We start from the raw sequence: 11,722 nt of genomic DNA on the forward strand, positions 1-11,722 counted from the left end.
TTTTCATCTATATTAGAGTAAGCTTTTCCTCTGTATTTTCAAGTCACTCCTACTGCTAATCAAGCCAATGATTTTGATTGACTTAAGGTCAGGATCTGCCTGCGGGCTGGACCAGGAGCTGTGAAGTGTGTCGGTGACTCTCCGAAGCTTCTGGAACACACCGCTACTGCTCATGGACTCCTCAAGCAATGTCATCCTTGGAAGGTCTCCCGTTTTATTTTATTTTATTTTATTTTATTTTATTTTATTTTATTTTATTTTATTAAGATTTTATTTATTTATTCATGAGAGACACAGAGAGAGAGAAAGAGAGAGAGAGGCAGAGACACAGGCAGAGGGAGAAGCAGGCTCCGTGCAGGGAGCCCGACGCAAGACTCGATCCCGGGACTCCAGGATCAGGCCATGGGCTGAAGGCAGTGCTAAACCACTGAGACACCCTGGCTGCCCAGGTCTCCCTTTTTAAATTGTGGTAAAAGACACATCACATAAAATCTGCCCATTTAACCATTTTCCGTATGCACAGTCCAGTGGCAGTAGGTATATTCACACTGTTACGCAGCCGTCACTACCATCCATCTCCAGAACTTTCCATCTTCCCAAACTGAAGCTCTGTCCCATCAAACATTAATCCCCACCCTCCTACCCTAACCCTGGTGCCTACTGATCTCTTTTATGTCTCTGGGGGGTTGGACTGCCTGAGGGACCTCACGTAGGTGGGACTGTCCAGTGTTTGTCTTTCTGTAGCTGGTTTATTCCCACACCCACACCCCAGTGTCTTCCAGATGCTTCCAAGGCTGCAGCATGGCCAGAATTTCCTTCCTCCAAGGCCGAATAATACTCCCCATGGTGGATAGACCACGTGTTGTTTACCCATCTATTTGTGGGTAGATACCTGTGTTGCTTCCACCTTTTGACTGCTGTACATCATGCTGCTGTGAACATGGGTGTGCAGACGCATCTTCAAGATCTTGTTCTCAATCCTTCTGAGTATGCGGGTTCCAGGACTGCTGGGTCGTCCAGAACTGTAGTTTGCATTCCGTGAGGACTCACCACGCTCTTCTCCACATACGGGTTCCCCACTGCACGTTCCCACCAGCAGTGCTCAAGGGCCCCAGTACCGCTACCTCCTCCCCAATACCTGTGTCTCAGCCAGTTCTGCAGCAGCCACCCTCATGGGTGTGAGGCCAACAAATGCCTCTTTGAAAAGAAGGGGAAATCCTGCCCCAAGTTTCCCGACACAAGGGCCAGGCCAGCGGGGCGTTTGCTGTGTGGCCCCAGATCTCATACAATTTCCTTTTCACCAGAAGCATCAGCCAGAGGACCAGTGTACCTTCAAATTCTGTCCGAGGAGCCTTCACGTGGCTGGCAAGCCCAGGCCCTTCCACTCTCAAGAGGGCTGCTGAGGGGCCCCAGGCCCACTGCCCCGGCTGGCCAGGCCGGAGCCTGTGCCCCCTCCACATGGGGCGTCTGCACCCTGCCCTCCTGGACATTCCCAGGCCAGGCCTCAGGGGTGCCCCCTCCTGGAGGCTGCAGCTGCTCCTGCACAACCCCGGCTGTCCACCTCCCTTCCATCCTCCACGTGAGTAGTGTAAGGGTATAGATAGTCTACACTCCACACAGGGCACGCCGTGCTTCCGTAGCACAACGGGTTCCAAAATAGTAAACACACCAATGGAGCCTCAATAATAAGTACTGTCCGTTTGCAAAACCTGTGGGGTAAGCGAAGAAAGTACTATTTCCCCATTTACAGGTAAGCCCACCTCTCTGCAGGCTTAGGAGTGTGGCCAGGACCTCAGGTCGCCAGCTGGCAAGACCGTGACAGGAGCCTGGGCCTCTGGGGACCAGTCGGGGGTCTCCCCAGTACATTCTCAGCCTTGTGCCTTTCTCTGTGTGCTTTCACTGCTGACTTACATCTTTATTCTCCTCACACCCGGGGCATCCCTGCAACTGGCCCTCTGTGACAGAGATGCGGCATCTGCTAAGCACCACGGGCTCCATGCCCACTGTGGCGGGCTCGCTGAGGCCAGCACATCCCGGGCTGAGTCACCAGCGCGGCCCTGCGGTACCCCCTGTGTCCCCTTGCGAGCGGGCACCATCCCTGAGAACTGCGGTACCCTACGGCCCCATGGGTCCCCCGCAGGCAGGACGGAGATGCCCTCGGGGCGCACAGAATTCCCCGCAGGTGCGCATAGAGGAAACAGAGGGAGCGCAGGCGGAGCTGGGCATGGGAAGACACTGCACTCCTGCACACCCACTGGTGGTCAGCAAAGCCTGTGTGCACCCTGTGGGAACTGGTAGGAACTGGTGGGAACGTCCTGCAATGGAAGCATTCGCTAAAGGCTTCCAAAAGGCAGGCCAGATCCAGGCACCCGGGAGAAAGTTAGTGAGATGCTCTGAGGAATGAGCTTGGTGAATCCAGAGGCCAAGAGGGATGAGCTTTGGTAAATCCAGAGGCCAAGAGGGATGATCTTGGTAAGTCCAGAGGCCAAGAGGGATGAGCTTGGTGAATCCAGAGGCCAAGAGGAATGGGCTTGATAAATCCAGAGGTCAAGAGGGATGAGCTTTGGTAAATCTAGAGGTCAAGAGGGATGAACTTTGGTAAATCCAGAGGCCAAGAGGGATGAGCTTGGTAAGTCCAGAGGCCAAGGGGGATGAGCTTTGGTAAGTCCAGAGGCCAAGAGGGATGATCTTGGTAAATACAGAAGCCAAGAGGGATGAGATTGGTAAGTCCAGAGGCCAAGAGGGATGAGCTTTGGTAAATAAAGAGGCCAAGAGGGATGAACTTTGGCAAATCCAGAGGCCAAGCCCCTGGATTTCTAAGAAGGCAAAGGGATGAGCTCTGGCACATGGTGCTCCTCCAGCGGCTGCTCGCTGAGGACGTGTCCTGGGCCCCAGGCTGAGCAGCCCCTTCTTCCTGCTCATGCCCAAGGCTGCCAGGTCACAGCTGGTGGGCTCACCCCGCCTTCCTGAGAGGGGTGATGGAGACAGCAGCTGCCTCCGTGGGGGAATTAAGATGATTACAGTTAAATAGTAGAAGAATATTAAGTGAAAAGGAATCTTGCGAGTGCCAGAGATATTAACCAAAAACTCGTGCTGGGCTTCCCTTTTATGTATTTTTTTTCAAAAAGGACCATAACAAGGAACGATTTATTTAATATTCTAGTCAAGGATAACAGCAGGAATACTGGGCCCAAACTATAATCTTACTTTCTAAGCTAAACGGACTGAATACCACACAGTAGGAATTGGGTTCAGGGCATCACAAGCAGGACGGTTACCAGGTTCCTTCTTTCTGTCCATCTGCCCATTCCCCTCCCCACACATGCACCCTGGGGGTTCTGGTCTCTCTCCCACCTGCTGGGGAGACCCCGGGGCCCCGCAGGACCCCCTCTCCAGGAGCGCTCCTGGCCGCGGGCTGTGGCAGTAGGGAAAACCCAGCAATCTTCCCTCCAGGCGTCTGTCTGTCTGTCCAGGGAAGGAGCCCAGAATGCTTTCTGCATTTTCATTGGCAAAGGACAGTCAGTCTAATGGGTCACTTTGAATCCAGGGAGCTGAGCCCTGTGACATTCCTGCTGTCATTCCTACTGTGCATCTGCAGCAGCTGCTGAGAGGCAGTGCGTTGGGGAGACTGTGGTCCAGGGGACGGTCTGGGGTATAGCCCAATGTGTCTCAGGTCCAGACAGGCCCAGGGTGGGGGTGGGGGGACACAGCCAGCATGTGCCAAGGTCAGGAGAGGGAGGGGGAGGGAGGGAGAGGATGGGAGACGGAGGGGGAGAGAGAGAGAGAGGATGGGACAGGATGGGAGAGGTTGAGAGGGGGAGGGAGAGGGAGGGAGGGGGAGAAAGAGGGAGGGAGAAGCAGAGGACCCAGATCCGGGGGCCCAGCACAGGCGTCACCGACAGATCCGGCAGCAGAGGGCCCGGAGGGTCTCGGGGTGTGCCTGCTGTGTAGGCTGGTGGAGCCCCGCCCTATTAGTAACAGCCCTGCCCCCACGAGGTGCAGCCTCGCCCCTCCCACGTCCACCAATCAGTGTCCTATCCTGGCCCCTGAGGGCCTTTACCTTGTAGCCTCCCTTCTATACCCTTCCGAGTTTCAAGCACATTTTTCCAGTGCCCCTTCCTCAGTAAGTGCGATGGTTCCACTTCATGTGTCCACCATGGTGGCCAGTGGGTCCTGAGATGCTAGTCCAGGTGTCGTGGGAAGGTGCTTTATGGTTGTGATTAACATCTACAGTCAGTTGTCTGTGAGTAGAGAAGATGGTCCTCACTACTGTGGTGGGCCTCGTCCAATCAGGTGAGGGCCCTAAGCGCCCAAACTCTGAGGGTGCCCCCAGACTGAGAGTGGAAACCCTACCTGGGCTTGCAGCCTGCCCTCTGAGCCTCAGACTTGCTCACCCCACAGCCACCCGAGCCACGTCATTTATGTCAATCCCTGTATCTGTGTGTGTTACGCCGCGGGCTCTGAGCAACAAGAGGAAGACGGACTGTATGGCCTGCTGCCCCACGCTCCCATGGAGCAGAGCCCGGATGTCAGCGACACCTGTCAGGGCAGATTTTCAGGTTGTCTCTGCTGTCTCCTCCAGCTCCCCACTGACGTCCCCTTCCTGTCCTCCACACCTCCACCTGGGCTCGGTCCCCTTGGCATCCAGCGGCCCCCGCCCCCGTCCTTGGAGCCTCTCCCTCCCAACACACGCAGCACACTGACCTCCAACTCTGCTATTTGAGGACAATCCGAAATCTGCAAAGCTCGTCACTTGGTTTCTGTTTGTCATCAAGCCAGTGTCCTCCTGTCACGACCACACCACACGGGGCGGCACTGCTCGCCCAGCACTGCTAAACATGGGGATGCAGCACCGGCGCCGGTTTGTCGTCAACCTCTGGACGACCGCTCACACTGCTCTGTGATCATTACACTTGTGTGACACTTTTCATATTTGGCCAGAAGAAACAGCCCAGCCTCCCCACAACCCAACCACATCTCACACCTGCCTGGAGTAGCATCACCGATTCTGAGCCAAGTGATTTACTCAGTTAACACCCAACAAAGACATATTCAAACATCAGAACTATTTCTAAACTTAAAAGACACAGGCAAAAAAAAAAAAAATCTCTAAGCCTGAGCAGGAACTGGGGGGTGCAAATGCAGTGCACATTCACATTCTAGAGAAAATACACTTCTGAAAAGTGATTCCTCAACCGCCAAGAGCGCGGCTCAGGTGGAGGCCCTGTGACGTGGGGCTCTGGCTTCTAGCGTGCGTGTCGCTGTCAGGTGGAGGAAACTCCCCAACCCTGTCATGACTCACGGTTCTCATTTTTACTAGAACTTTGGTGTGATCGCACTTCTAAGTTTGAAGGCTCCAATCAGTTGCATAATACCCAACCTGTTAGTATGATTAATACGCCTGAAACACTTCTGTGATTCTATTCTTTTACCCACAACACATTAAAAGCAACTAGAGCTTTTATTTTGGTCTAAAACATGGTGTTAAAAAAATAATAGAACATGGTGTTGCTTTGATTTCAATCACCAGCATAAGACAATATAAGAGCTAGCCGCCTGGAAAAATGCACTGCTTATTTCTTCTGCTAATAGAAAGGTAAACACTCTGAAAATAAAGGAAGGAGACTTATAAAAAGGATGTGATGAAATTCACTGGAAGCCATGGTAACTCAGTAATCACATTACTTGAAAATTAAACTCCCATCCTGATGTCTAAGGGGTTTGGGGCGGGGGTGGGGGCGATGAAAACAAACAGGGTCTTTAGCAGAGAGGGAGCTAGAGTCTGGCATCCTCCGTGGGGGAGACCAGGGCCCCCCATTCCCATGAGGATGGGAACTTAGCATCTCCTGGTGGGAAGGGGCCTCCCAGGGGCTGACAGAACTGCCCATGGGCAGATGCTCCCCTCCTGGTGCTGCCCACCTCCCTCCAGATCCCGCTGCCTGGCTGCCCTGGTAACCATGGTAACCGTGAACAGCCTGGAGAAGCCTCAGGTGCTGGAGCTGCCTGCTGAGTGGCTGCGTCTCCCTCAGTTGGCAGATACTGACCGATTCCTTAACAACCAAGGGTGCGTGCACCGGGTGTGAGCATCCCGGGGAGGGGCAGGAAACCAAAGCTGTGACTTCCCAGGAGGATCCACATCAAACCTGAAAAGAGGGTTCTGAGTTTGCTTCTCTGTGAAATGTGGTGTTCAAAACAGGTCGACTGTATCCTTTATATCCCACATCTGTGCTCAGCTTATTATTTTTAACCATGGCTTAAAAATCAGGGGGTCAAGACTGTGCTGGACCCACGAGGAGCCACGGCCAGGGGCAGCTATGGGATGCAGAGGAGAGAAGCACTCAGACCAAAATGAACCTACTGCAGACGCCTTTGCCACTTTGTGGAGGATGGCAGGGCTTCCTCTGAAGGCAACCCCCTCGGGTTAGTGCCTGCCAAAGTTGGTGGGGGGTGGGGAGGTGGAGGAGAGCGTGGGAGGAAGGTGGAGCCTGCAGGGTGGGATGCATCCTTCGCAGGAGGAGACCCGCCAGGCCCAGGTGATGCCCCACGTAGACGGGCTCGGCCCTGCGATGGTAACGGTAGAAGGCAGGTGGGCTCAAACATACCTAATTTCTCGTCCACACTGGAGCCCCAGGGGTGGGCCGGCCAGTGGGAGCTGGATCCCAGGTTTCCCAGGAAGAGGGACACACTGGTACCCAGTAGGTCTGGCTACAACAGAGTCACAGGCTGAAGGCAGTGAGGTGTGCGGTGTCTATGCCGCAGTGAGAGATCACCCGTAGCCAACCGAGGACTTCGATAGGAAGGGACCAACAGCTGAGGACATAGTTCTCAGGGCCACACACATTTCCATAGTTGGGACCCCAGAGCCTCGGCTCCCGGATCCGGTGGTGGCTACTGTGTGACTCGCTCCACGTGACTGAGGGACGCCTCCATTGAGAGGCTCTTCCCAAAGGTGAGGCTACAGTCTTGAACTCCCCTCTCCGTGGCACTGGCAACCTTTAACAAGGGGTCTCCAGAGAGGACCCCTATGCACCTCCCGTCACTCTACACAGACCAGAAGCCGTAATGATTCTCCACGCATGCTGACCCACCCAAATGCCACGCTGCTCCCCTGCTGTCCTAATACTTAGGGGGAAACAAAGCAGATAGACCCAGAATGTAGAAAGCTAAGAAAATGAGTGTTTGATTTTAGAATTAATTTCTGATGAGTAGGAAATTATAACGTCTTCTTTAAAAAAACATATTCTTGGGACACCTGGGTGGCTCAGCGGTTGAGCATCTCTGCCTTTGGCTCAGGTCCTGATCCCCGGGTCCTGGGATCGAGCCCCGCATCAGGCTCCCTATAGGAAGCCTGCTTCTCCCTCTGCCTGGGTCTCTGCCTCTCTCTCTCTCTCTCTCTCTCATAAATAAATAAATAAAATCTTCAAACAAATCTATTCTTATTACTTTAGAACACCCTAAAAACTGTCCTAAAATGTATAAAGGACATGTAGATAGATAGATACTGTATTTCAAAATCATTTATAAAATATGTGCACATTTATAAACACATGTGTACACTATGACCAAAACAAACAAGCAAACTCCTGAAAACCAAAATAAAAGCAGTCATGTAGCAAAAAAAATAAGTAAATAAGAGCCAGTCTACTATTACATGAAATTAAAGACAATTTAGAAAATTGTAGCAATGCTGCAATCTGATTTAAATTTAATAATTATCATGAGGGGTTTTAAGGAATTTATTCATTCATGAGAGACACAGAGGCAGAGACAGGCAGAGGAAGAAGCAACTCCATGCAGGGAGCCCGATGCGGGACTCGATCCCAGGACCCCGGGATCACGCCCTGGGCCGAAGGCAGGCGCTTAACCCCTGAGCCACCCAGATGCCCCACATGAGAATTTTATACCAATTCTAGAAGTTACAGTAAAAGACTCATTTTGTATATTGCATATTTTGTATGTTGGGTTCTTCCTATAGAATAGATTTATTCACTACAAATAAAATTTCTCCATTAAAAATGCAAAATCTGAAGGCACTTATTTTTTTTTATATCTCCAGTTAAAGGGTGAAATGAGACCATCTAGAATCTCCTTTTTTATTATATGCCTCTTTCCCATAAGAATGCTCATTTTAACTCCTAGATTCCTCATTGCCCATTTTGATACTTTTCCTTTCGTTTATTTCCTAAACCAGAAAGTCTATCCCCATGTTTTGCTAACATGCTATCCCCATGTTTTCCATCCTTGGACATCCTAAAGCTGGTTTCTTACTTTGGGTGCAGGTTTGGGGGCGAGGGGTGCTTCCAACGTGTATGCGCCGCACAGTCAGGTCCTTTCGCTGGAGAACTTTCTTCGATTCCCACCTTGTTCCAACACCATCTCATCAAAGCGCAAAACAAAATAATCATTCAGCAAATGCTACTATATGTGTGCACCTATGCAGCATGCATGAGTCGGACGTCATATACTATTGTGTTATCGTAATGACGTCGAACACAGGGTAGAAACACAAAGTACACCACGCTGAGGTCAGAGGCACCTCGGTGCCTACAGACTTTCAGGCACTTACTATTTCCCACTTCGTCCGTTTGTGTTTGAGCGTGACCTTGAAGTGCCCCACGCAGGCTCGCTGCACCCCCAGGAGATGCTGGGAGCGGTCGGAGCCTGCACGCGCCGCATGCGGCCACCAGGGGACGGCAGCGCCCCGCCGAGGAGCCGGCCGCAGCCTTGCAGGCTCACCTGCCTACAGGCCAGGCTCCGGAGAGGGATCCCCCCAGGGTCAGGTTGGACTCAGGAACCCAGTTTTTTCTCTCAAAACGGAGCAGAGGAATGAAAATCCCTTATGCAATCTAGTAACCCTCTTTCCAAACACAGTGCTCTGAAACTGTGGATGGACCAGCACCCCCGGGGGTTGGGGGGCTCCTGGGTGGGATGCAGGGGGGGAAGCTGCGGCCTGGCCTGCCTCCCTGGCCGGCCTCTGGCCTCAGCTGGGGCCTCAGCTGACATCCAGCCTCTCCCTGCACCCTGCCTCCTGCCTCCTGCCTCCTGGTGAGCATCCAAAGGTCCTCACTCCCCTGAAGTTCCTTTCCCAGCACCCCTGCTCCCTCCTTACCTAGTAACAGAGTTACTGTGCTTCACAGTTTCCACAGGGAGGTGACGCGGACAGCCAGTGAAGGGCTTTTCCCCAGCTTTCTTCCACCTGCTTGTAACCACATGGCTAAGTTAAGGCCAAATGGCTGGAAGAAGGGATTCCCACAACTTTCAGGTTGTCCCATTAACGGCAAGGCCCCCTGCCACCTGCTTTCCCCTTCCCCTCTTTCTGTTGGCTGGGATAGAAATGCGATGGAGGGAGCTAGAGCAGCCCCCATGCACCAAGAGGACAGCCTGCAGTTGAGGACAATAGCCTCCTACTGATCATCTTGGATTGTCTACCTGGACTCGAAAAAGAAATCAACCAAGGATTAGGGAGGTACAGCTCTGGCCTCCAGCTACCTTATGGAGTTCCATAAATAAAACATCAGGAAAATTTTTATATTAGCAAATGCAACCAAAGGAAGAACGTAAGAATGCAAGCTGGCAATTTGCAGCAGTGTGACAGGTGTATGTACCGAATTGTGAAATGTGCAAAGTGCGGGTCATTCTGAGTGGGGCATCTGCAGCCTCCCCTGCTGTACAATCTCTGAGCACGAAGACAGGGTCCCTGTAGGGCAAGGAGCGGAGTGTAGACCATGTCACAGCAGTTATACTTTGTGGGGCAAGACCCTCCAAATATCTAACAGTAAATGTGGAGCATGCTCACTTTTCCCAGCATCGTGATGGAGGATGTGAGGTCTCCCAGAACTGGGTCACCACAGCAGAGGCCACCCTGAGTGCAGGAACCCTGCTTGTACACACGTGTGGGCAGAATGGGGTTGCACAGGCACCGCCACCACCGCCTTTTGCTGCCACAGCTGCCACCACCACACCAAATACCCGGAGAAGAGGGAGCAGTGGGTTAGGGCAAATCCCACCACACTGCTGCAGAGCCAGAGGCTGGGCTTCAGGAGGCTGGGACCGAGGGCCTCAGACTGGCCTCTAGAGTCCTGGCCTCCAGAATCGTGGTGCTGAGACTTCCTCAGAGGCAGGGCTGCCCCTGGTGGGTGGGTGGGTGGGTGCTGGGCCTCAGCCACTGTACAGGTTCAGCAGCAGGTGTGGTCTGACCCCAGACAGCCGCAGTCTTTTCCCAGCTTCACTCCATGAGGATGTGCATCCAAGAACCTGAGAAACTGGGATGGGAGTGGATATTTGGAATATATCTCCTTAGAAAGGAGGAAATTGCCTGGAAAATTTATTTTTTTTTTATTATTTTTTTTTTAATTTTTATTGATTTATGATAGTCACACAGAGAGAGAGAGAGGCAGAGACACAGGCAGAGGGAGAAGCAGGCTCCATGCACCGGGAGCCCGACGTGGGATTCGATCCTGGGTCTCCAGGATCGCGCCCTGGGCCAAAGGCAGGCGCCGAACCGCTGCGCCACCCAGGGATCCCTGCCTGGAAAATTTAACATGAAAACTTGCTCCACCTGCAGAAAACGTGGTTATGGACTGGAGTGTGTCCTCCAGATTCACATGTTGGCATCCTGGCCTTCAGTTCCTTAGACTGAGATTGCATTTGGAGAGAAGGCCTTTACAGGGGAAAGGGAAATGAGGTCATGTGGGTGTCCTTATAAGACAAGGTGTCCTTGTAAGACTGGTGTCTTTATAAGACAAGGAGGTCAGGACACACACACACACTGAGACGAAGCACAGAGGGAAGACCCTGCGAGGACAGGGGGAGAGGTGGGTGTCTGCACGCCCAGGAGAGAGGCCACACCTGCCCACACCTGGACCTCAGACTTTCAGCCTCCGGGGCTGCAAGACAGGGACTATCTGTCGTGCGAGCTGCTGCTCTGTGAGATCTTGTTATGGCACCTTCCCAAACTCATGCACTGGTACACTGTTAGTGTATACTCCATAGTCAGTTAGACCAGATTCTCTGTACATATACCTACCTCCAGAGTCCCTGGAATCTGCACACATTGTCAGAAATCTTAAAAGGATTTGAAAATAGTGTACTTTTCTGGCCTCCTTTTAAAACTGGGGCAGCCCGGGTGGCTCAGCGGTTTAGCGCCACCTTCAGCCCAGGGCATGATCCTGGAGACCTGGGATCGAGTCCCACATCAGGCTCCCTGCATGGAGCCTGCTTCTGTCTCTGCCTCTCTCTCTCTCTCTCTCTCTATGTCTCTCATGAATAAAAAAATATTATTAAAAATTAAAAAATTAAAAATAATAAAACTAGATTGTTCAGAAGCAAATAAGAACGCAGTCTGCAAGGCGATACTTAAGCACCTGTCATCTAGGTGAGTCATTTGCAAGGTGATGTTTCAATGCCTAAATTTTCACCTTTGTTGAGATTTGCATATAACAAAATCTCATTTATCCAGAAATAATTGAGCAAGAAAGACCACCTCAGCTGCTTTGTAACAGGAACCAAAAGAAATTGTCTTCTGGTCAGCATAAATAGTTGTGATCATATATAAACACACACAGGTATGTAGGTAATAAATGTAAGCACATGTATACAATTAATTTATTAATAACAGGCAAGTCCTACGTGACTGCCCCTAGGGAGACAGCTGTGACCAGAGCAGATAGCTGATTCCCCACCCATAGTAGGATGGCATTTGCAGAGGTGCAGAGGACGGGTT

This window comes from Vulpes vulpes, chromosome 1 (genome assembly GCF_048418805.1).
Source record: "Vulpes vulpes isolate BD-2025 chromosome 1, VulVul3, whole genome shotgun sequence".
NCBI classification, from domain to species: Eukaryota; Metazoa; Chordata; class Mammalia; order Carnivora; family Canidae; genus Vulpes; species Vulpes vulpes.